Raw genomic sequence first — 23,606 nt, 5'->3', positions numbered from 1 at the left:
AAAGGAAGGAAGACGCTTAAATGAAGTAAAGAGTGCTGGTTCTCTGCATATTAAAGAAGCCTCCTTGAGAAGTAGGCTGAAATGTTAAAATGACAAAAATAGGGGGCTGGGGATGTGTCTCAAGCGGTATTGCACTCGCCTGGCATGCGTGCGGCCTGGGTTCAATCCTTAGCACCACATACAGAGATGTTGTGTCTGCTGAAAACTAAAAAATAAATATAAAAATTTCTCTCTCTCTCTCTCTCTCTCTCTCTCTCTCTCTCTCTCTCTCTCTCTCATCTCTCTCTTTAAAAAAATTCTCTCTCTTTAAAAAAATAAAAATGACAAAAATAGCTGCTACTCAGTTGGACTATTATAAAATGAACAGGGGAACAAGAGTGGGCAACATGGTACTGCTGCAGAAAAACATGGGGCAGAATAAAATATTTCTGCTGCCAGTGAAGTGACATAAGTTATCACAGGTCTGAAAAGGCCAAAATCAAAGTAAGGGTAGGATTTTGAGAAAGAACATCAGCACCAGCAGAGGTCTCACCAGGACCCTAGGGCCAAAACCTTCAGAAATATCAGTAGCACCTCCATTCAGCAATGTGCAAGGATGGTTCTCCAGCTGGAACAAATGAGATATAGGTACAAATCTCCCTAGGAGGCAGTATTTCTGAGCAAGGGGTAATAACAGCAGTTGGTGTGGCACAGGTTGAAGTGCCTCAGGATCTTATTGATAATTGAAAAGTACAGAGACAAGATCAGGAGCAAGGGCTGTGGCAAAGTCAAGGTTCTGAACTGTGTTTGGAGAGTTGTCAGCTGCAAGATGTGGGCTACCTTGCTCATGGGAGTGTGGAGACAATGACACTAATTAGGAAACCCAATGCAGATGGCAATAGCACTGTTGGTAAGGATTAATCAAAGTCCATTTATGTGCATAATAAGCAGGAGAGATCATTACCAAACCCAGTATTTCCACAAATTATTAATTTCTAATAATAACATTTCAATTACGTTTTTTCTCCTGAGGTCCTTGGGATACTTTCTGGTCACTGGCAATATAATTCATCTTCTTCTTTGGAGCAGAAGCTTTTAAAAAATGAGACATTTATTTTCAATAGTGTAAATAACAAAATTACCTAAGATTGACTCTATCATTTCATGTCCAATAAGAGGATAAACATGTGCCAATCTATGTATGGGGTTGTGTTGTGGGAGGAATTGGAGAGGATAGGCAGCAGTTCTCAGTGGGAAGAAATTTTGTTCTCCAGGGGACATTGGGAAATATCTAGAGTCATTTCTGATTGTCACAAAAGAGGGCAACGTTGTTCCTGGCATGGGTAGAGGCCAGGGAGGCCATTAAACATCCTATGATGCTCAGAATGCCCCTGCACACAAACAAAGGATTACATGGCCCCAAATGTCAAAAGTTCCAAGGTTGACATCTATGCAATGGGGAGGAAGGACAATGGCATTTATAATATCGAGTGTACTTAAGGCTATACTTTAGCTCAAACTGTACATAATTGCATTCTTAGAGAAGGGGGAAAACTACATCCTACTCAATGGGAGCATTTTTTTCTCTATACAGGATGTAGACCAGCATGATGACTGTGCTAGGGACCCTCCAGGCTACAGTGGCAATTCAAAGTTGGTTGTGCCTCACACTTTTGGTAGAAGCAACCATATACAGAGACCTCACCTGGGGGAAAGGTGATTACAGCTCCTGTTTATATCCATTTAGACAGATGAAAAGAATTCCAAACTGCATGTGTGCTAACTGGGTTTTCATTACAGTTATAAGGTGGGCATCATTTGGAGTCTGCGTGATGGAAGATGGCAGCCTTATTAGAGTAGTGTGTGTCAGTTTCATATGTGAAATAGACATTTTCACCATTCTATTGCCTCTGTAATGTTGTGAACTTAAATTCTTTTATATTTTCGATTTCAAAAAGGATTTGAGGTGGCCACACTATAAGATTCCTTCCTGTAACCTTCTTTCTACTCGAGGTAGAAGTTAACAATTGTGAATAGAGGGGGCAATATCACTGTTGAAGTGAATTATCAAATAGGGGGCAGAATGCCTACCACCTCATTGTTTCACTGAATCAAATAAGGAGCTGTTATTACTGACTCCTGTTTGATAAAATTTCATTTTTTCTTCTCTTTCATATTGTCTAATCTTACTAGCTCTTTTACAAAAATTGTCCCCCAAATAAACTGTACTGTCATTCTAAAGAGATTGAATAAAAAATAAAACTTTTTGCACACATTCTCTCATTTAGAAAACCTCTTCTGTTTGCCTTATAAAATGTTTTTCTTTGTTTATCCCTTCCCCTCCCCTTTTTTCCTTCCCTTATTTCCCTTTCTCTCTTTCACTTTATTTTTATATCTTTTCTGTGCTATATATATATTTAAAAATATTTTTTTAGTTGTAGGTGGACACAATACCTTTATTTTATTTATGTAGTGCTCAGGATCAAACCCAGGGCCTCACACATGTGAGATGAGCGCTTTACCACTGAGCCACAGCCATAGCCCCTTTGTATAAATATATATATGTATATATACATTTATAAATGTATATATATACATTTATAAATATATATAAATATATATATGTATTTAGTTTTTAGTTTTTTAGGAGGACACAGTTTCTTTATTTTAAACTTATGTGGTGCTGAGGATCAAACCCAGTGCCTTGTGTATGCTAGGTATTCTACAACTGAGCCATAACCCCAGCCCCTGTGCTATATTTTTAATTGGTTCCCTTTGTTAGATCTTATTTTGTTCTCTTCCAAAATTGCAGTGGCAATTTTTGATTCTTTGTTCAATATCCTACTTCTTTTTTTCTCTTTGTCTCTAATTTATTATTAGCCCCTTTTAAACAATGTTTATTTTTTAGTTGTAGGTGAACACAATACCTTTATTTTGATTTTATGTGGTGCTGAGGATCGAACAACTCCTCACACATGCTAGGCAAGCACTCTACCACTGATCCACAACTCCAGCCTTACTAAAAATCATTATTAGCTCATTATACAAAATACATGTATAAAGATGTGAATTTTGTGTCAACATACCTTATATACAAACAGAGATATGATCAATTGTGGTATAAAGGTGTATTAAGAATTGTAATGCAAAAAAAGTCAGTAAGAGAGCTCATGTATAAGGGCAAAATTTGGCATGAACATACTTTATATAGAGAGTTATGAAAAATTATTCTGTAAATAGATAATTATGAATGTAATGCATTCCACTATTGCCATGTATGAAATAAATAAATAAAAATCATTATTAGCCCCTTTTATTTTTTTTAAAGAAAACTTTCATTTTTGTTTGTTTGTTTTAATTAGTTACACATGACAGTACAATGACCTTGACATATCATACATTTGAATCAGATGGGGTATAATTTCTCATTATTCTGAGTGTACAGGTTGCAAAATCATATTGGTCATGCAGTCACATATATACCCACAGCACTACTAGTGTCTATTTTATTCTGCTGTCCTTCCATTCCCCCCTTCCCCTCCCCTCCCCTCCCATCACTTCTCTCTACTGAATCTAATGTGACCCACTTCTTTTTTTCCCTCACATCATCATACTTGTATTCTGTATAAAGAAGGGGGTCTCCTTCCCTCTTCCATGCAATTCCCCTTTTAAAAATCATTTTTTGGGGCTGGGGTTGTGGCTCAGTGATAGAGTGCCTGCCTCGTATGTGTGAAGCACTGGGTTTGATTCTCAGCACCATATAAAAATAAATAAAATAAAGGTCCATCAACAACTAAAAAATATTTTTTAAAAATCATTTTTTTTCTTTTTTTGTGTAGTGTTCTTACAATGTTCGTCTTTTAAGCTTTTCTTTCTTATCCTTTCTTTTTTGTCCCCCTATCTTTCCTTTTCTTTCTCTCTTTATCTTCTTTTTATGCAGTATTTATTTATTTATTTGCTACTGAGGATTGAATCCATGGGAGCTTTTCCAGTCCTTTTTATTTTTTATTATGAGACAGGGTCTTCTTAAGTTGCCTCAGTCTCCTTATGCTAGGATCGCAGTCATGTGCTAGTGCCACTTTATTCTTAATGCCCCTTTCTTGCTTGTGAAACTTTTCTTTTATTCTCTTAATTTTGACATCTTTATTTTCTTGTCAATTAGACATTTTTAAAAATATCTTCCCCTTATTTTTCTTCATTTTATACTCCTTCCTACCTTCAGTCTTTTCTTCTCTTACTCCTTTATCTATGTCTTTTTCTTACTCCTTTTATTTCTGTTTGCTGCCTGTCTGCCTACCTTCCTAATTTACTCTTTCTTTTTTTTTTTTTCTGACCTATCGTACATTTTCTCTTTCTTTTACCCTGTACTTACTGGCATATTTTAAAAGCATTTTCATTTCTTCTCTTTCTCTTCCTATTCTTTTTAAAGCAGTTCATTTATAGGCTCTCTGTCTCTCTAATAACTCCTTTCCCTTCTTTCGTCCCTTCCTCTGTGTTACTTAAGATTTTTACTGACTTCTTCCTTGTAGATCTCTCCCTATTGGCCACGACTGTACATAATTTTCAGACTAGCTTCTTCAGCTTACTCTCACGTTCTGTTCTTTATTTTTTTTCTTTTCTACAGACTCAGTACCTTAAGCTTTTCTTTCCATCTTTTCCTTCCTTTATTCCATTTTCTCTTTTCTCACTCAATTTCATTTTCTCACTATTCCTTCCCCCATTCCCTCCCCCTTTTCTTTCCAATTCTATTTTTTTGTTTCTTTATTCAAATTCCTGCATTCTCTTCCCTCTTCCTTTATTCATTTCTTCTCCTCTTCCTCTGGTCCCATTCTTTCCTCTCATACTTCTCTCCCCAACTTTATTTTAATCTTTGTGTTGTTCTGTTTGGTTTATTTGCTCCTTGTCTTAGGGTTTATCCCACTCCTGCTTTCATAATATATTGCTGAAGCATTTATATTGATTCTTCCTTGCTAAATATCTTCCACTTTCCTTCTTTCTTTCTCTCTTACACTGTCCATTTTCTACTTATTTTATTCACTCCTTTATTTCCTGTTTTTTTCCTCTCTTCAATTTATCTCTGTATAAAACTTCTCTTTTATGTATCAATTTCTCAGTTTAAAATATTTTGCTCTTTTTACTTCTCTTTCTTCTTGTCTATATATTTTCTTCTTTTATTTTTTTGACACATTTTATTCTTATTGTCTCTTTTCTGCTTTTGAAACACTCTTCCTTTCTATAACTTTCTTTTCTCTTTCTCATATTTTTCCCTTTGTTTTGCTTATTGGTTCATTTAAAACATTCTCAGTATTTCTTTCTTGTTTTCTTACCTTGTCCTTCTTTTCTTCCTTCCTTTCTTGTCTTTTCTATTTTTTTCCTCTGTGTTTAATTGTATGCTTTCCTTCCTTCCTTCTACCTTTGTCCTCCTTTTCTCTCTCCTTTCTTCCTATGCTGTCCTATGTTCACCTTTTATTTCTGTTGAATAATTGAAAAAAAAAACCCTTTGTTTCTTCTCTTTTGCTTTGTACCTCTCTATCAATTATATAGTGATCTTTTCCCGAGTATTCCTTTTAAAAACTAATCTTCCAACCCTCCCTTCCTTCTTTTCAATTTATTTTACCCCGTGAACTTTCTTATCTTCTTGTCACCCATCCATCATTGTATCTCATTTTACTGTTAGACTTTAACTGACTTCTTTTTAGGTCTCTCTTCTTGCAGTTTTATTTATTTATTTATTTTTACTAGCTCCTCTCTTTAATTCCCTGCCTCTCACTCTATTTTCCCCTCTCTTACTTTTAAACTTTATTCTCTTCTACAGATTCATCATTTGTCATTTCCATCTTTTCCTTTCTTTCCTGCTCCCTTCATCCTTTTTCTTTTCCTTCATTGATTCATCTTTGTTTTTTTACTCTATCTCATTCACTATCAGTTTTTTCTCATTCTTGTTTTTTAAAAATAGTTTTATTAGTTGTTGGTGGACCTTTATTATTTATTTATTTATATGTGGTGCTGAGAATCAAACCCAATGCCTCACACATGCTAGGCAAGTGGGCTACCACTGAGCCACAACCCCAGCCCCTCATTTGTTCTTTATAAATTTCTCCTACCTCCACTGTTTCACTTTTTTCTTTCTGTTTTTTTTTTTTTGTGTGTGTGTCTGTGTGCTGTTTTCTTCATTGGCTTATCTTGTAGTAACATTTCATTCTTTTTTTTTTTTTAGTTTTATGTGGACACAACATCTTTATTTTTATGTGGTGCTGAAGATCGAACTCAGCGCCTCACACATGCTAGGTGAACGCGCTACCACTTGAGCCACATCCCCAGCACATTTCATTCTTTTTATATTTTGGTTTCATTATTTATTGCAGTGGTATTTCTCATAGACCTTTGTTAAGCATCTTTCTCTCTTCCCTATTTTCTTTCCTTATCAATCATTTTGATAGTCTTTTCTAAATTGATCTTCTTTTTTACATTTCTATTAAATTTGTATTGGTGCCTCTTTTTTTGTTCCTCTTAAAACTTTTTGTTCCCTGTTGTGTAAAGTCTTTGTATAGGCTTCTCATATTTTTAACTTTTTGCTTTCTCTATTTCTCTTTCCTTTCTTACATCTCTTTTCTTTACACTTTATAACTGGATCCTTCCTACTTGCGTAATGCTCTTTCTCTTTCTAGTTCTTGTTTCCTTCCTCCCTTCCTTCCTTTCTCTCCTCATATTTTCCCCTTTTACTTTTAAAAATTTTAACTAATAATTTGAAAATATCTCTACTTTATTTTTTTCCTTTTTTCTTCATTCTTTTCTTTCCTTCCTTTATATTTTTCTTGCTTCCTTTCCATTTCTCCTCTGGGCCTGTCTAAGTGCACACTGGCCCACCTTTGTACCACCTTCCTGCTGCATGCTTTACTTCCTTCTGTCTTTGTTATTTTCTCCCTTCCTATTCTATATTCTCTCTCTTTCACTATTAGCTCCCTTAAAATATTTTTAACTTACTCTTTCCTTTTCTAATGCTCTTTCTTTTATGCATTGAATTTTCAAAAATTGGGTTCTTCCTTTGAAAATCTCCTTTTCTTTCTTTCTCTATTCCTTCCCTTAATTCCTCTCTTTCATCTCTATGTATCTGTGTATTCCTCCTTCCTTTTCTTTCTAGTTGTCCTCTCTTATTTTACTGTCATTTTTAATTTTATGAATTCCTTATAGATATTTCCTTTACTGTCCACAATTGTACTTTTCTTCCTAGTTCCTTGATTTCAATCCCCTCTTATGCTCACATTCTTTTGCAAACTTTCTCATGAAAATCATAGACTCATCACTTTGTAATTCTTCTCAGTCCTTCTTTAATATCTTGCCTCTTCCCTCCTTTCTTCATTTATTGCCTTCTCCTATCATTTCTCACTCCATTTCCTCCTCTCTATTGTCTTACCCAGACTGCAAACCTTCCTTTCTTTCTTCCTCTTCATCCTTTATTCTTAACTATCCTTCCTTTGTCTTTCCCTCCTTTCATTTCTTTTTCCCTCACATCCCTTTTCCTTCCTTGTATTTTTTCATTCTCTTTTTTTGTTACTGGTACCTATTTTTAAACATTTCTCATTTTATTGTCTCCTCACTCATATTGTTTTTCTTTAACATTTTAAATTTTTTGACTAATCATTTATAAGCTTTTTTAAATTTATTAGCTTCTTCCCATTATATTTCAATCCTCCTTCCTTCCACTCTACTTTAACACTTTTTTTCTAGTGCCTATAAGATCTGATCTATCCATCTCTATCATCTATCTTTTTGTCAGTCTTCCTACCTTATATCTGCCATCCTTCCTGTCTACCTATTATCAATTAATCTATATTTATTTTATTCTACTTTCAACTGGATTCTTTCAAGATCTTTTTCTTGCTGACTCTACTTCTTCCCTTCTTTTATCTCCTTCCTTTGTTCTTGCCTCTATAAGCTTTATCTTTTCTTGCTCCATTTCTTTCACTGTCTCTACCCTTGAATTTTTCTTTTTGCTCTCTACCCCATAACTACTTACCTGCCTCCTGTCTGCCTGACCTACCTCCTTCCACTCCTCCCTCCCTTCCCATCTCTTTCCTGTACCTTATTCTTTCCTGACTTCCTTCTTATTGTCCTTTTGTTACCATATTCCCTGTGACCTTCCTCCCTTCTCTCTTCATTCATTTTCCCCTTTTCTCTTTCCCTTTCTCTTTTACCTTCTTTTTTCTCCTTTCTTTCTCTCCCATCCTTCTTTTACTCTTTTTCTACTAAATCATTTTAAAAAACTGCTTCATACTCCACTCTTTCTCATTCTTTTCCACCTGTCTTCTTTCTTTTTTGTCTCAATATGCATTTATTAATGTATTTAGAAATGTGAACATAAAATTATAAAAATGACATTTCCATTCATTTGGTTTACCAGTGTATGTCTTGCTGAAGGGAACCATTCTAGGGACAACAGACAGGATGTGGAGTGTGTGTGTGCGTGCACATGATACACATGTGAACCAGTGGGGGTGAGTGTATTCTCTTAAAGTGGACCCTTTGGAATCCCATAGGTTCTCATGTTAGCAGATAAAGACTTTCTAAAGTTTTTGTACCCTGCTCCAACTCATGTGCCCAACTAGTGCCTCATGATGGACAATGAGGGGTGTTTAAAAAATTGTTCAATGAGGAATGTCTGAGGAAACTGAGTATCCAGCTGAAGAAATCCAGAAGACACAGAAAGAGCAGGTAGTTACTGCACCTTCAAAAGGCAGAATGTTGGTTCAGGGAAGTAGGTGGTTTCCAGCTGACATAAAAAGGGTCATTCCAACTAGAAGTTGCTGAAAATCTGGGTGGGACTTGAGCAAAAGGAAGAAGTCCATGGGCCAGCAAATGTCAAAAAGTGGAAAGAATCCGGGAAAAGGGGAAAAGAAATATTAACTGACTGACACCAAATTTCCCATACAAACTAGTTACACTGCGTGCCTAATGGATAGAGTTAAATGCTGGGCATTTAATTCAAAACAGGTCATCCTCGAGTCAAATATACCAGATGCTTTCTACACTGGGCACATTTACTAGCCTATTCCCAGTCTCCTTTATACGGGAAGTTAAGTTATCCCCATCTGCTGTGGCCACACACACATGCCCTGTGCCAGCCCGGGCCCTGGGCATGCACTTCCTCTCGATTGCGGCAGGTGGCGGTGCGGCGCACCCTGGAGGCGCCCTTAGGCCACTGCAGGACTCGCTCCACACTTTGGCTGCCCCGTCCAGCCAATTATTAGGGACCTTCCGGTAGCAATCACACAGCTGCTATTGCAAACTGGTAAGAGGACCTCAGTGTGGAGGACGGGATTGCAAAAATGTGCCCACCCTTTTGGAAGGGCACTTTGTGGTGGGAGAACCTGTGAAGAAGCTTCTTAGGAGCAGAGCAGAGCTGTACCAGGCTTTCTCCGTTTATGTTCCATCCTATCTATCTATCAATCATCAATCATCTATTATCTCTATCTACCTGCTAACCCACCTACCAGTTATATGTTTATTCAGCTATCAATCATCTATCTTTACATTTAATTTTTTCTGTTTGTTTTTCCTCACATTTTTCAAATCTCTTCCTCACTGCACAATGGCATTTGATTTTGTTGGCTTTCCCTCTCATATTCCTTTTGTCTTTGCTCCTTACTGACTTATTCTTTATAAACTTCTTTCCTTCTTCCTAAATTATTCTTTCTTTATCTCTTTTCATTGTCACTTTCACTCTTCCCTTTTTGTACGTTTTTGGCTTCTTATTTTAAAACTTATGTTCTCTCTCTTTTGCTTCCATTATTTTCTACAGTGACATTTTATATTGACTTTTCTTTGATAAATATCTTTGTTTCTTTCCATCTTTTCTCCTCTTTCTCTAATGCTATCATTTTTAAAATTTTTACTAATTTATTATAGACATACATGACAGAATCCATTTTGACATAATTATACAAGAATGGGGTATAATTTGCTCTAATTCTGTCTCTAGCACTTCCCCTTTCCCTTACCCCCACCATCCCTCCCCCATTCCCTTTCTTTTACTTTACTAATGGTATTACATTTTTTCTTTTTTAATATTTACTTTTTATAGTTGTAGTTGGACACAATACCTTTATTTTACTTTTATGTGGTGCTGAGGATCAAACCCAGTGCCTCACGCATGCTAGGCAAGTGTGCTACCACTTGAACCACATCCCCAGCCCCTGCTGAGTCTTTTTAAAAATATGCTTTTTCATTCCATCTCTATCTCTTTTAACTCTTTATATTTATTTCATAAGTCTTTATATTGTCTTATGCCTTTTAAAGTTCAATCTATCTTTCTATTTACCTATCTAATTCCCTATATTTGCACCTATCTATCCATAGTTTCTTTTTTTAGTTGTTGATGGACCTTTATATTATTTATTTATATGTGGTGCTGAGAATCGAACCTAGTGTCTCACGCATGCTAGGCAAGCACTCTACCACTGAGCCACAACCCCAGCCCCCAAATAGTTTCTTTTTTTAAACTGACTCCTTCATTTAAATCTCTTCCCCATCAGCACAACTGTATTTGATTTTCTTATTGCCTCCTTCCACGTTCATATGATTTTCTACATTCATAAAATGTTCCCTTTTGACTCATCCTTCTTAGATGTCCATCCATCCATCCATCCACCCACCCACTATCTATCCACATCTTTCTATATCAAGTAGGTGTCATCCTTCTATCTGCATTTATTTTACTCTATTTTTACTAATTTATTTTAGATCTCTGGCTCTCTGTTCTTCACATATGTACCTAATTTTCTTACTCTTTTTAAACTAACTCCTGTCTATGTCTTATTTTTTCTCTTCTTTTTAATTTTTTTATTTTCCTAGCTTCAACCCTTAAAAAATATTTTATTCTGCTGGGTGTGGTGGCTCAGGAGGCTGATACAGAAGGATCACGAATTCAAAACCAGCCTCAGCAACAGCAAGATACTAAGCAACTCAGTGAGACCCTGTCTCTAATTAAAATACAAATTACGGCTGGGGATGAGGCTCAGTGGTCCAGTGCCCCTGAGTTCAATCCCTGGTATCAAAAAACAAAAAACAAAAAACAAAAAACCCCCCAAAAAAACAAAACAAAACAACAACAAAAAAAACAAAAACAAAAAACTAAAAACACAAGACTTTTATTCTTTCTCTTCCTTCCTTCCTTTCTTTCCCCTACTTCTATCCTTCTGCAATTTTACTGTCACTATATGCCTCTGTGTCATTTTCTTATCATTTTATCCTCTCCCTGGCTTGAGTTATAATTTATGGCTTGATCTGCAGTTCTATTGTGAGCCTATAAACTTTTTCCCTTCATCCCTCTCCCTTATTTCCTGCGTGCCTTTCTCCTTCCTACTCCTTTTCTCTTTCTCATACTTTTAAAAGTAGTAGTTCCTCTTTCAAATAGTTCCTCTTCACTTTCTCTCTTCTTTTACCTATTTAATATTGTCTTCTCTTCTGATCCCTCCTTTAAAAAATCTGGCCTGCATAACTGTCAATCTACCTACCTGTTGATCTAGCTGTCATCCATCCATGGTTGTTTCATGGCATTTTTTAAAGTTTTTTGACTGAATTTTTTATACAGTTCTTTCAACCTGTTTATCTACTCACCTACCTGGGTACCTAGCTATCTTGCTACCAATCATCTATCTTTCTGTTTTATTTATTTTTTTAAATGCTGACTTCTTTTTAATTTCTTGTACACTACACAGTTGTACTTGATTTTCTTATTGGCTTCTCCCTTTCCCTCTCCTTTCTTTCCCTTGCTGATTCATCCTTTATGAACATTTTCCTTCTTCCTCTCTTCCTTCCATCTCCTTTTAAAAAAAATTTTGCCATGCTGGGGATTGACACAGGGCTTTTCACTTGCTAGACTACCACTGAGCTATACTCTCACCCTTCTTTCTTCTTTACTTCTGCTTATTCCTTCCCTTTATCCCTTATTTCCCTTCTCCTCTTGCTGTATTTTTACTAGTTCCTTTTCCAAACCTTCTTTCCATCCCTCTGACTTCGTATATTTTTTTTGTCCTGACTTGCTAATGATTTTTTGGAAGTCTTTTTTTCCCTCTCTCTCCCTATCCTCTGCAATTCTGTTTAATTTTCTCAGTAGCTCTTTTTAAACTCATAAGTGTCTCATCCTTATATTGTCTTGAAGTAGCTCTACCATTGAGCTACATCCCTACTCCTTTTTCTTTTTTCTTTTGAGACAGAATCTGGCTGTTTCCCAGGCTGGCTTTGAATTTTGGATCCTCCTACCTCAGCCTCCTCAGTCACTAGAATTATAGATGTGCATCACCATGCCTGGCCATTCTCTCCTTTTTAATTTTATGAGTTCTTCATAGACTCATCCCTCTCTTCTTCCTTCCTGTCTTCCTTCTTTTTCTCTCTTTTAAAATCTTATTTTTTAAAAATATGTTTTTAGTTGTATATGGACACTAATACATTTATTTTATATATTTTATGTGGTGCTGAGGATCAAACGCAGTGCCTCACATGTGCTAGTCAAGTGCTATAACTATCATTGAGCTACAAACTCAGCCCCAAACTCTTAAAAATGGTTTTATTTCCTCTTGGGTTCTGTAACTCTTTCTTTCCTTTTATATTGTGCCCCATTTTATTACTAGATTCTGCTTTTAAAGTATGTTCTTTCAATCTATGTTCTTTAAATGTGTGTGTCTATTTTCAGTCCTTTTTACTGCATTTGTTAAGTCACTCTTGGTGTCATCTTGGGGCACATTTTCTCTGCTTTTTCGTTTTATTCTTTTTCCTAGAGACTCATCTCTTATAACCTTTTCCCCCCTGCTACCTTCCTCCTGTTGTTTCTTCCTTCCCTTGTTTCTTATTTCCTTCCTTTAAAAATTTATTCTTTAAAGTTGTATATAACATTAGGATATATTTTGACATAATCAAAAAAACATGGATATAATTTGCTCTGATTCAGTTCTCAGCACCTCCCTACCCACTTTCCCTTCTTCTTGCTACCTGTCCTCTACTAATCTTTCTGGCATTTATTTATTGGTTCTTGGGATTAAACCCAGGGTTACTTTTACCAATGAGCTCATCCTAGCCATTTTAATTTTCTTTTTTTTGAGACAGGGTTTCCTTAAGTTGAGTAGATGTGGAACCTGTGAACCTCCTGCCTCAGCTTCCCAAGTCTCTGGGATTATAGCCATGTACCACTGTACCTGACAGTTTTTTTTAAATTGGTGTCTTGTGGATATACTTAGTTTTAGGATTCACTGTTGTATATTTGTGTATATACATATGAAATTTCAGTCAGATTTATCACACTTTTCTTCCATTTTCCCATCCTTCTTTCCTCTCCCTCAGTCCCCTTCCTGTACTCTACTGATCTTTCTATTTTGATGAAATTCCCTCTCCCCTTTCCCCCCTTTCTTTATTTCTTCCCTCTCCTCTTATTTTGCATTAACTTCCATATACCTCTTATTTCCTTCTTTCTTTTTGAAGTACTGGGGATTGAATTTAGGGCTGCTCTACTACTGAGCTAAATCCCCAACCCTTTTTATTTTTTATTTTGAGACAAGGTCTCACTAAGTTGCCCAGGCTGACCCTGAATTTGAGATTTTTCTGACTCATCCTCCTGAGTTACTAGGATTAATGGTGTGTGCCACTGAGCCTGACTCGTCTTTCCTTCTGACTGTCCTTTCTTTTCTCCATCTCTCACCTTGCCACCCTCCTTCCCACCTGCCTTTCTTCATTACTTACTAATTTTCTTTCCTTCCATTTCTGTCTCCTTCCTTCCTTCTTCCCATTTTATACCCTTTACTAGTTCCTCTTTTTAAATATCTTTTCTACCCTCTGTTTTCCTTTCTATTTCCCATATCTACATTTTTGTACAATCTACATTCTTTTTTACTGGCTTCTTGTTTTTATGTTCAACCAATCATCTACCTACCTGTCTATTTAGTAGTCGATCATCTATCTTTCAGTCTTTATTTTACTACTTTTCTCTCACTCTTACTTAAAAAATCTTCCCTCTTGGGCTGGGGTTGTACCTTAGTGGTAGAGTGCTTCTCTAGAATGTGAGAGGCCCTGGGTTCAATCCTCAGCACCACATATAATTAAATGAAGATTTATTGACAACTAAGAAAATATTTTTTAAAATTTCCCCCTTTATTTGGTTGTACTTGATTGTCCTACTGTTTCTTACCTCTGATCATTATATATCATCTTGTCCTTGAATTAATCTTGTCTTTGTTGACTCATCCTTTACAAACTTTCCTTTTCTCTCCTCTGCCTACCTTTATTCAATCCTTCTTTCCCTCCTTCTTTTATGTTTTTTCATACTGGATGTGTTTAATGGTCTTTTTCACTTTCTATATTTTCACTCTGTTTTACTACTGGATTCTCCTTTTTGAAATAATTACCTTCCTATCATATCACACACCAATTTATCCATTCATCCATCCCTGTACTACTTAGCTTTCATTCATCTATATTTATTTTAATCTATATTAATCTGACTTTTCAGACCTCTTTCCCTTCTACAATTATACTTGATTTTTATTACTAGTTTCTCCTTTTAAATTCAGAACTGTCTCATTTCCATTTTATTATTATTATTATTATTATTATTATAAATATTTTTAGCTGTTGATGACCTTTATTTTATTTTTATGTGGTGCTGAGGATCAAACCCAGTGCCTCACACATGCTAGGTAAACGCTGTACCACTGAGCCACAACCCCAGCTCCCTCCATTCTATTATTTTACTGTTTTTTCTAGACATTCATTTATAAATTTTCTTTACCTGTCTCCTTCCTTTTCTTTTTTCACTCCTTCTCCCTGCCTGCTTTCCTTCCCTCCTTCCTTTTTTCTATTCTCATTACCTTTTTATATTTTGTTTTCAGTCTTTTAAAAATTTTCTCTTACTTTCTGTCTTTGTGTGCTTACATGCTTGTCCTTCTTTCTTCTTCTTTTTTCCTATGCTTGTTTTTTTTTTAAATCTGATGCCTGCTAAACATTTTTCTTAACATTCTCTTTTTATCCTGTTAATACTGCTTTTTAAACTAGCTTTCTGGTTCTTCCTGCCTATTTATGAACTTACCTATATGTCATTTGTCCACCTATCTATATTTTATTTTATCTTTAACTGATAACTTCTTTTAAGATCTCTTTCTCTCCCTGTCCTCTACAATTTACTTTTCTTACTAGCTCCTCCTTTTCAAACTCCTCTTTCACATTCTTCTTTTATATTGCTCTTTTTCCCAACCAACTTATTCCTTTAAAACTTATTTCTTTCCTTCTTTTTCTATCCTTGCCTATATTTTAGACCCCTCCGGTCCGCTGTCTCTTCTTTAAAATCTTTTCTTTCTTTCTCCCTGTATTTTGTAACTCCATTTCTTTCTTTTCCCACTGCCTTTCCCCCCTACTTTTAATGTCCATTTATCTATGTTTATCACCTATGTATCATCTATTCTTATTTTAACATATTTGTTAGTTGATTTCTTCTTTTGAGGTCTCTTTCTGCTGTTCATGATCATACTTATTTTTCTCACTATCTCTCCTTTTCAACATTTTTTCTATGTCTCATACTTACATTCTCTTTTTCTTACAGAATCTTCTCTTCTTTTTCCTTGGAGACCTTTCCGTACATTTTCTTTCTCCCTTCCTTTTTCCTATGCTTTTCCTCCTTCTTTTCATTGTTTCTCTTCTTTACTTCCTCCCTTCCTTTCTGTTTTTTCTCCATTTTTTATTTTTTATTAGTTGCTCAAAACATTACGATGATCTTGATTTCTTTTGCTGTCTTTCACTTCCCCTTTTCTTTCTCTGCTTGTATGCCTGCTTACTTTTCTGTTTTCTTTTGCACCCCTTCATTATTTCCTTACTTTTCTCATTTCTTTCATTTCTCCTTCTTATTGTCCATCTTTTCTTTCTCTATCTTTCCTCTTTCTTTCCCTCTTTGCTCTCTTTCTCTCCATTATTTCTGATATTTTTTATTGGCTTCTCTTTAAAAGTTTTTTTTTTCCTTCCCTTTCTATGTTTCTCTGATTCTGATTCATATATTCTTTTACTGGAATCTTTTATGTTCTTTATTTTCTTTCTTTATATCCTCTATTTACCTACCCACTTACCTTCCTGCCAGCCTATCTATGTGTCTATGTAGTTATCAAACATCTTTCTGTTTATTGTTTTATGACTCCTGCTTTTAAAATCTGCCCCTCCACTCAATTGTACTTGACTCTTTTCTTACTTCCCGTTCACTCACATTTCCTCTCATACTTTAACTCTTTTTTCTACTAATTCATCTTTTATAAACTCTCCTTTGTTCATTCATCTGTTCCTTCCTTACCTCTTTATTTCTTTTGCTCTCTTTATATTGTGTATTTTATAATATTTTGTTGTTCCCTTCTGTATTTTTGTCCCATCTTTTTTACTGGATGCTCCTCTTAAATATCAGTAATATCTTGATGGTTGGATAGCACCCAGTCCCAGCCCTGCTTCTTACAAAGTAGGTCACTTAGCCAATTTTATTGCCTGGAAAATATTAACATCAATCTTATCTTACAGGATTGCCATTAGGATTACTGATAATGTATGAAAATCATCTAGTATAATGCTTGACCCATTGTTAAGTGTTCAATAAAATGGTGAATTTAATATAAAAAAAACAGTAATATCTGGTGGGCCTGGTGGCACATGCCTTTAATCCCAGCAGCCGGGGAGTCTGAGACAGGAGGGTCACAAGTACAAAGCCAGCCTCAGCAATTTAGCAAGGCTCCAAGCAAGTTAGAGAGACCTTGTCTCAAAATAAAATATAAAAAGGGCCGAGGATGTGGCTTAATGGTTAAGTGCCCCTGGGTTCAATCTCTAGTACCAAAAAAAAAGTACTATTGGCCATATTTTTCCATTTATGTATGTATTCGTCTCTCAGTTGATGATTGATTTTTCTCTCACATTCGCTCTCTTGTTATTTTATTATTTTCCCTAGGTTCATCATTTAAAAAAAATCTCTTTTCTCTCCTCCTCTTTTTTTCTTTCCCTCTTCCTTTTAGTCTGTTTTTTATTGGCGCTTCATTTTTCTCTTCTATTATTCCCTATTTTAGTACTGCCTATTTTACTGTTTTCTACTTTTAAAGATCAGTCTCCTGTCTACCTTCCTACTTACCTAGCTAGATGTCTAGCTAACAGTCATATTTCTATATTTTGTTCTTTTTTTGGGTACTGATTTCCACTTTTTAAAATTCTACCCCCATCTCCCCAAAAATAGTTCCTGATTTTCTGGCTAGCTCCTCTTCACTCTCACCTCCTTTTTTATGTAATTCTTTCCTCTTGATTTCTCCATTAACTAACTTCTTTCTCCTTTCCTCCCATCCTCCCTGCCTTCCTCTGTTCTACTCTTTTCTGCTGTCTCCTCTTTTTAAACTTTTTCTTCCCTTCACTCTAGTTCCATTTTTATAAAATTGTCTGTTTCTGACTTCTTTTATCTTCCTATATATGTAACTTCCAAACACTTGCCTGTCAAGCACTCATTTTAATGAATTTAAAAAATCGATCTCCTTCTCATTTCTCTTTTTCCCTTCTTCAGCTGTACATAAGTCTACTTTTAAACTTGTTGTATTCCTTCCTTCCTAATTTCTGAACTCTCCTCTTCTATTTCTTGTGTCTGAGTATAAATAACTCTCTCTCTCTCTTCTGTTCTTTGCCAGCTTGGCATGCTTGCCTCCTTCCTTTGAATTTCCTGCCTCCCAGAGTGACCCACATCTTGCCTTCATTTCTCTCCCTCCTTTCTCCCTGTATATTTTCCCACTTACTTCTCCAAACTCTTTATTTCTGTGTGTCTTCTATAACTCCCCCTCTTGCTTTTATTTTTGGTACTCAGGGGTACTTTACCACTGAGCTAAGTCTCTGGTCCTATTAATTTATTTAGATATTTAGAATGAGAAAAGAAATCACAAATTACAATTTTTTAAAAAACTTACAATAACCACAAATATTACAATTGCCAGAAAAAATGACCCAATCTATTTATCATCATGTCACACATCTTTAATTATTTTCCCTTCACTTTTTTTTCTGCATGCTTTGTTTCTTCAAATGATAATTTTAACTATTAGTTTTGAGAGCAGAAATAGCTGTTTCCTTGAATATGGTTATCAGAATATGTTTATTAACCATAGTTCATAATTTTTGACATTATGAAGCTTTTTCCACCTTTCTTTCCATAAAATTATTATTTTTGGATTCCTATAGAATTTACTTCTCACTTATAATTAAAAATTTTTAATAACAAATTATTCTAAAAACATAAAAATCATGAATTATCTCTCTTATTTTTCTTATTTAATGACTTGTATCCTTTAAATCTCCCTCTAGAATTGTACTTGATTTTCTTTCTGTTTCTTCTTTTCAAATTCCTCTCATACACAAATGCTTCAGTTTTTCTTTTACCTAATCCTAATGACTCATTCTTTATTAAAGTTACCTACCTCCCTTACTTCTCTCTTTACTGGCAAAGATTCTTATGGACCAAACTTGAGTTAGGTTCTTGAACCTTCTGTTGGGCCCATCTTGCACTTCCTTGTAAAATCCAGTATTACCAAAGAACCCTGCTAAACCAGTTTAGTCAGAACTTTACATACTCCATATCTGATCACCCTTAGTATCCAGTCTGGTTCCTCATCCTCTACCACCCTTCCAGATGATATCTGATCACCCTGGCCTGTCTTTAGCAAGAATCCTGTTAGGTTGGTTTAGCAACAATCCCCTTTACCCCTGGTGTTTTCTCTTATCAATTCTGTATCCACAGATACCCACTCTGCTCCACTGGCTATCAATTTTCACTAGCCCATGCTTTATTTGAAGTTGACCCAAGTTCTAATATGTGGTTTCTTTTCCCCTATGTCTCTGTAGCCCTGAATCAAATGTTTTACTGTTTTAACTACTGTCTAGCTCTGGTTTACTTTAACGCTCTCTCCTTCTTTTACTTTTTTCCCTCTTCTCTTTCTTCTTGCACAGTAGGTTTTTTTTTTAACTACTAGTTTTTCCTATTCATCATCTGATCTATCTACATGGTTACCTACCAATCTATCTTTATTTTTCTTTTTTTAGATAGGATATCACTAAGTTGCTAAGGACCTCCCTAAGTTGCTGAGGCTGCCCTCAACTTGGGATCCTTCTGCCTCAGTCTCCTCGTTACTGGGATTATGGGTGTGCACCACTGTGTCCCATCAGCTTTTCTATTTTTACACTTCTTTCTCTCTCTCTTTTCTTTCTTTCCTCCTTTTTTATTTTTGTTGCTCCTCTTTCACTTCTTTTTTCTGCCTACCTTCTATCTTTCCTCCCCTTTCTTCTTTATTCATCCTTGTCCCATCTGTTTCTTTACACTCCTTTACCCCTCCTCTCCTCCTCTTTTTCTTCTTCTCCTACATTCTTTTTACTGGTTCTTCTTAAACTTTTCTTTCCTTCTATTTAACTCTTTTTTGTACTGTATTTGTGGATTCACTTTTTAAAAGTTTATTCTATTTAACTTATTTCTGCCTGTCATCTTCATTTCACTGCATTTATTTTCACTGAATTTTCTTTTTAAAAAATCTATTGTTGTTATCCATAATTCTAGGTAATTTTCTTCTTTTTTTCCAAACATTTTCTCTTTCACTCTCAGATTCTCTATTTTCAAACTTAACCTAGATACTCATCCCTTTTACACTTTTAATCTTTTTTCTCATCTTTTCCTTCCTTCCCTGTTTCCCTTTCTGTAGTCTCTTGATGTTCTTTCTCTTGCCTGCCTCCTTGCATTTCTCCACCCACCCCAAATCAAATCTACTTTTACTTATTTTCTTCCTTTCCATCTCTTTATTTTTTCCTTCCTATCATTCTCCCTTTAGTCTGTCCTCTTCCTTTCCCTACCTTTTCTTTTTAAACTCTCATCTAACTGACTCCTGCTTTACAGATCTTTTCTTTTTTTCCTGTATCTTTCTTGTTTTTGTATTGTCTTTTTTTTAAAGAGAGAGAGAGAGAGAGAGAGAGAGAGAGAGAGAGAGAGAGAGAGAGAGAGAGAGAGAATGTTAATATTTATTTTTTAGTTTTCGGCAGACACACATCTCTGTTGGTATGTGGTGCTGAGGATGGAACCCGGGGCCGCACGCATGCCAGGAGAGCGCGCTACCGCTTGAGCCACATCCCCAGCCCCAGTATTGTCTTTTTTACTGGCTTCTTTTCAGAGTCCTACCTACATCAGCCTGTTTATTTAACTATTAAATAATCTATCTTTGCTACGTTTTATGGTTTTACTTTTTACCCACCCCATGTTGTTCTTAGTTTTCTTGCTTGTTCTCTTCAAGTTTTTTTTTTTCTCTTTTACCTTTACTCTATCTTTTTCTGTGCTATTTCTTACTGGCTCTTCCTTTTTAGTCTTATGTACATACATACCTACCTATCTAACTAGCTATCAATCATTTCTATTTCTATTTAACACTTTTTTCCCCACATTTTTATTGGTGCATTAAAGTTGTACATAATGATGGGATTTATTGTTACATATTCATACATGCATACAGTGTAACAATATAATCCTGCCAATATCACTCCCCATCCAGCACTTGCCCCCTACCTTCCCTCCTCTTATCCCTTGGTCCCTTTCCTCTACTGATATCCTTTAGATTTCCATGACATTTGTCCCCAGTAGCTCTCTTTTTAAATGTCTTTTCAAAATATCGTTACCTATATTGTACTTGATCTTCTCACTGGCTCCTCCTTTTCAATTTCTCTATCCCTTTGTCTCACTTACTTTGCTCTTTTCCTAGTGTCCCATCCCTTTTAAACTTCTTTGTTTTGTTTTCTCTGTTCCCCCAATTTTTCTTCCTTGTTTTATTTGTCTATGTGTTTTTACTTTCTCTTTTATTTGCTTATTTTCTTCCCTCCCTATCCTTCCTACCTTCTTTTCTGGTTCCCTCCCCTCCTCTCTCCTTCCTTTTTTTTTTTAAACTCACTTTATGCTGGATTATTTTCTTAAGCCTCTCCCCCCTTTCCTTCTCTGTTTCTAATTCTCTCCCTCCTGCTATCTTGCTTTGTACTGTGTTTAATTTCTGGTTTACAGTTTTTTAATCAGACCCACCTGTCTGATTTTTATGACTATTTTGTCTTTTTATAAAAATGGAAATCCCTTTTTAAAAAGACCCTTCCTTCCCTAACTGCACTTAAATTTCTTAATGGCTCCTTGTTTCAAACATATCTCCCACGATTACACTTCCTCTTGTTTTTCATTCTCCTTTTTCCTATTGGATCATCCTTTTAAAATTTCCCTTTCTTCTTTTTCTTGTTTATGCGTTTATCTATGACTTTTACCCCACCTCTTTCTTTCAAAGTGTTTCTTACAGTTTTTCTTGTCTCCCTTATTTTCTTCCCTTCCTTCCTCCATCTTTTCCTTCTCCTCCCCCTAAACCCCTCCTTCTTCCTTTTCACCTTTCATCTTTTCCTTCTCTTCCTCCCTCCTTTATCCCTTCCTACGTTTTTACTTACATTTTATAGACTTCTCTTTTAAAATTTCTTTTATTATAAAAGTCTCCCTGTTAAGCCCTATCCCTTTTTATTTTACTCTTTTCCTACTATCTCATTCTTTTTAAACTTTTTTCCTTTCTCTGCCTTTCCTTCCCCCTCTTTCTTAACATTTTTCTTCCTCTTTTCATTCACTCTTTTCTTTCCTCACTTTCTTCCTTCCTCCCCTCAACCTTCCTTTATTTATTTTTACAGGCTTCTCTTTGAGAATTTATATTTCCCTCTTCTATTTCTTATTTTAACTCTCCCCTGCTTATTTTTGTCCTTTTTAATGCTTCCTCTTTTTTTAAAAAAGTATTTTTAGTGGCAGATAGATAGATGTGTTTATTTATTTATTTATTTATTTCTATGTGGTGCTGAGGATTGAACCAGTGCCTCACACATGCTAGGCAAGTGCTCTGCCACTGACCCCAGCCCCAGCCCCTGCTTTCTCTCTTTTTAAAAAAATATTTATTTTTTAGTTGTAATTGAACACAATATATTTTATTTTATTTATTTATTTTCATGTGGTTTTGAGGCTCAAACCCAGGGCCTCACACATGCAAGGCAAGCACTCTATGCTGAGCCACAATCCCAGCCCACCTTCCCCTTTTTTTTTTTTTAACCTTATCTTACTTGCTGTCTTTCTCTGGTCCCTTTATTTCTCTCTTTTTCTCTTCCTCCACCTTCTTTGTCTTTCTTTATTCCACGATTTCTTTCTATACTTTCCTTCAACATCTTTCTTACTGGCTGTTCCCTTTTAAGGGTCTGTTTATATCATTTATCATTTAGTATTGCTATCTCCTTTTAAAATCTTTTTCTATATTGTACTTTTCTTACTGAGTTATTATAAATTTCTGTTTTGTTTTTTAATTTCTCTCTTTTTACTTAACTTTCTTTTTATATTTATATATTTTACATCTATGTATCATTTTCTTTCTGCCTCCTTTTTATTTTTCTTCCTTCTTTTTCACCTATTCTCTTCCTATTGTATCCTTTACTTTGATTTAGTCTACCTTCATTGTTTTGTGTTTTCTTACTGGTGTCTGCTTTTCCCTTTTAAAGTCTGTGTTCTCTATCTACCCATCTATCTTTTTTTGTGATAATGGGAATTGAATGCAGGGGTACTTCACCAGTGAGATACATTCTTAGTACTACTTTTTTCTTCTTTTTATTGGTTCTTTTTAGTTATACATTAGTATTCATTTTTACATACTCATAAAAGCATGAAATATAATTTGTTCTAATTCAGTCCCCAGTACTTCCCCTTTCCCTCCCTTTCTACCTCTGCTTATTCCCTTCCTTCTACTTTACTGATCTTCTGTTTACTTAGGTTTTTTTTTTAAATTAATGTCTTCTGGGGCTGGGGATGTGGCTCAAGCGGTAGCGCGCTCGCCTGGCATGCGTGCGGCCCGGGTTCGATCCTCAGCACCACATACCAACAAAGATGTTGTGTCCGCCGAGAACCAAAAAATAAATATTAAAAATTCTCTCTCTCTCTCTCTCTCTCTCTCCTCTCTCACTCTTTAAAAAAAATAAATAAATTAATGTCTTCTAATTTTAAAAATGGATGTACAAGATGGTGAGATTCACTGTGGTGTATTCATATACGTACATAAGAGAGGCCAGATTCATTCCCATTTCTTTCCCTATCCCATCCTTTTTCTCTTCCCTTATTCCTCCTTTATCTACTTCACTGATATATTTTTATTCTGAGTCATGGACTTGCTAAGTTGCTGAGATTGGCTTTGAATTTGCAGTTCTCCAGCCTTAGCCACCTGAGTAGCTGAGATTAAAGTGCTTGTCTTTTTTGCTCCCTTTCTTGCATTTTCTTTCTCCTTTCTTTGCCTGTTTTTTTCCTCCTCATCTTTCCCCATTTCTTTCTGTCTCTTACTTGTTTCATTTTATTCTCCAGCTGTCTTCTTCTGTACAATTTCTTTGACTCTTTCCTCCTCCTGGTCACCATTTCATCCTTTCTTTTTGTACCATCTTTCTTTCTCCTCCTTTCTAACTTGTTGTTGTTACTTTTTCTGTTTCCTGCTTATTTTTTTCTTTTATATCTCTTTTAAAATTTTCTTTTTTCTTACTAGCTTGCTCTCTCTGTTAGATTAAGTATGATTTTTCTT

General features: G+C 35.4%; 1 protein-coding gene across 1 annotated transcript in view; it reads right to left on the bottom strand.

The window, feature by feature from the left end:
* Positions 1-23,606, bottom strand: part of LOC120889419 (fibrous sheath-interacting protein 2-like) — an 89,049-nt gene that overhangs the window by 51,943 nt on the left and 13,500 nt on the right. The window lies entirely within an intron of this gene.

The sequence above is a fragment of the Ictidomys tridecemlineatus genome, chromosome X, assembly GCF_052094955.1.
Source record: "Ictidomys tridecemlineatus isolate mIctTri1 chromosome X, mIctTri1.hap1, whole genome shotgun sequence".
Lineage (NCBI taxonomy): Eukaryota > Metazoa > Chordata > Mammalia > Rodentia > Sciuridae > Ictidomys > Ictidomys tridecemlineatus.
Note: the sequence above shows the minus strand (reverse complement) of the source record. Positions and strands in the feature narration are given on the sequence as shown.